The following is a 3,398-nucleotide window of genomic DNA, read 5'->3' on the forward strand; positions in this document are numbered from 1 at the left end:
AGGGTGGGGTGCTCTCTCTTCTTCCACCTTTGCCTGGTGACTTGTTTAACTTCTATTATACATGACAGGAACAGGGAAAGGAAAACATGTGGATGGGGAGGAAAGGAGGCCAGAGAGAGAAGGGAGAACAGTGGAAAAGGCAGAAGATGGTGTGTTTTGGAGAATCTGGCAGCTGGAAACCAGGAAACAGGCTGCAGAATGTGGGACCAGAAAGGAGGGCTTCAGAAGACTGGAAAAAAGGATTTTCCTACACTGAAGAAACAAAGAAAAGAATTTGGGTTATACTGAAAATACCTTTTGGTGGCTGGACTGTGTCTCTTGGAGCAAGACCCTGCTCTGAGGCTGGTCGGGGTCACAACATCATAAACATTTCATCAGCAAAACATAGAACCCCGGGGTCCAGTAATCATGTTTCTTCACAGCTGAACAGAATGTGGTCTTTTGCTAAAAATCTTAACATATATGCTTTGTTTTATTTCTTACCTAAACCTGTCAGATAAATAATGTTATTCTCATTTTGTTGGTTAATCCTACATTGTTAAAGAAATTCCATAGAAAACTAGGCAGCCCCAGAGAGTAAGAAAATGTTCTCCCAAAGACAGAAGAAAACAAAACCAGTGGTGGCTTTTCTGCACTGTCAGAGGGGGAGTTTTTCCTGCAGAATAAGCTTACTAGTAACCTCTTTTATTTATTGAGCTCTTCTGGATGTGGTGCATGTATTATCTCATTCAACAGATCTTAAAGCTTCCCAAAGAGACACTGTTCCTTTTCCCACAACACAGATGAGAAAATTGAGACTCCACTGTAGTAAATGCATTCATTTCCTGTATCTGCCATAACAAAGTAACACAACCTGGGTGGCTTTAACAACAAAAATTTACTGGTTTATAGTTCAGGAGGTTAGAAATTCAAAATCAAGCTGCTGACAGGGTTGGTTCCTTCTCAGAACTGTGAGCAAGGGTGTGTTCCAGGCCTCTCTCCTAGCTTCTGGTAGCTGCAGGCACTCCTCGGCTTACAGATGGCCATCTTCTCCCTTTATCTGCACATCGTCTTTTAGCTGCATGTGTCTTTGTCCAAACCAACCTTCCTTCCTCCCTTCCTTTCTTCCTTCCTTCCTTCCTTCCTTCCTTCCTTCCTCCCTCCCTCCCTCCCTCCCTTCCTTCTTTTCTTCCCTTCCTCCCTTCCTCCCTTCTTTCATTCTTTTATTTGTTCTTTCTTCTGTTCTTTCTTTCCTTTTCTTTTCTTTTTCTTTGAGACAAGGCCTTGCTGTCACCTAGGCTGACATGCAGTGCTGCGATGTCAGCTCACTGCAGTCTTGACATCCCAGGGCCCAAGCAATCCTTCCACTTCAGCCTCCTGAGTAGCCGAAACCACAGGCACATGCCACCATGCCTGGCTAATTTTTTTGTTTTTAGTACACACAGGGTCTCTCTCTATCTTCCCCAGGCTGGTCTCAAACTCCTAGGCTCAAGCAATCCTCCTGCCTTGGCCTCCCAGAGTGCTAGGATTATAGGCCTGAGCCACCATACCTGGCTCAAATATCTTTTTATAAAGATCCAGTTACCTTGGACTAAGGCCCACCCTAATGACCTCATCCTGATCATCTGTGATGCTCTATTTCCAGAGTACTCATATTCACACTTACTCGGTTAGGACTTTAGTATCTTTTGTGGGGACACGATTCAACCCATAACAGTGTGCAACCAGCTCAAGGCAGCAAGACGATGTCATAGCGAAAATAAGCAGCATTGGGTTCCAGTTGTGACTCACATAACATATTAGTAGTGCGCCTTTTTTTAGGGGATTCCATCTGTTTGTTTCTTAGTTTTCTTGTCTGTTAAATGACAATAATAATACCCACTCATAGAATAGTTGCCAGAATTAAGTGAGATGAAAAGCGTATAAAGTGCCTGGCACAAAGTCAGTGCCCATACGTCCCTCTCGAAGCTCTAGTCTTCCTCTTAAAAATCTCTGCTGCCTCCAGAGGGAGGCAATGAAGATCAGCTAGCTCATTCCGGAAGAAACCTCTCACTTCCTATTGACTCAGCCTCAGCTACTGGTTTTCCTACAATGCTGATTCGTTGCAAAGCTGCTTAATTTTCCAAGGAGCTGAAATTGCAAAGCTAGTTTCCATATTGACTTATGACATAAAATGAGAACTTGGGAGAAAAGGTGAAGGAGGTGACTTAATCATAATCATCAGGTGCATGAGAGGTAATTTTATGCAGGCAGGAGGCCAAATTTTTTCCATTTATATTGGGATAAAAGGAAACAGGCACACACTTATGCAGGAAAAATTTAAATAAGACAGGCTCTGCTTATAGGGCTGATAGCAGGGCTGGCCTTGGGCAACCCTAGGAATGAAATGAAATTGGTTACTCACGTCATTTCACCTCTCCCTTCTGCTAGTGCCAGGAATGCACCAACTTCAGACATTTCTGCTAGCACGGCCAACTTTGAGTAGAGTGAAATGGACAATCTCTTCCCATCAGCATTCATTCAAACATATATACAGGGCACCCACAGAATGAGGGTAGGCTAGTTGCTGTAACAAACAGTTCCTAAAGTTCAGTGGTCTAACCAAGTAGGTTGACTTCTTTTTCAACAAACACTCAATACAAGTATTCCTGATGACAATGTCCTCCTTCAAGTAACAAGCTTGGGGACCTGCTGTCCTTATACCTCCTGGCTCAGTCCTCCTCTAGGCTTCAGAGATTGCTCTGTTCAGCCAGAAGATGAGAAGTCATGAGGATTATGCTTGGGAGGGTTTAGTGGGCCAGGCCTGGAAGTGGGACATCCCGTCTGACTACATCCTATTGACCAGGACTCAGTCCCATGGCCCCACCTACCTGCAGAGGAGGCCGGGCTGTGTGGTCTGAATGGGAAGAGAGGGGAAAAGGAAAGCACTAGCCAGCGTCTGTGGTGAAAGTGTTGGGGAAACAGTTGTTCTCTCCTTTGTGTTTCCTGTAGCACTTTGTCCATTTATTTAACAAATGTTTGTTTATACATAGGCTGAGCCAAGTCACATGTTAGGTCCCAAGGCTACCTCAGTATGGTCCATAACAGCTGAGCTCTGCCAACAACTTGTCACATTACATTGTATTTGCTTTTTCACCCATTCGTAGGTCTGAGACTGGATTCCCCCAGGTCCAGTCCCATAGATCAGGGTTTGGGTGCAAGACTATAGGTGTCACACCCTTGTCCCACTCTCCAATTATCCTCTCAGTGCACATCTTCTGCTGCCTGAGGACTTTCTCTTGCTACTGGAGCTCAGGAAACCAATGCCTTCCAGGATGAGGCCTCAACCAAACCTGGTGGGGTTGGTGTGTAAATGCCTCCACTCTCTCACCCTTGGGCTGGGTAATTCTGAGCTGTGACTCAGAAGGGAAGGGAAGGGG

This window comes from Cebus imitator, unplaced genomic scaffold, assembly GCF_001604975.1.
Source record: "Cebus imitator isolate Cc_AM_T3 unplaced genomic scaffold, Cebus_imitator-1.0 Scaffold91, whole genome shotgun sequence".
Taxonomy (NCBI): domain Eukaryota; kingdom Metazoa; phylum Chordata; class Mammalia; order Primates; family Cebidae; genus Cebus; species Cebus imitator.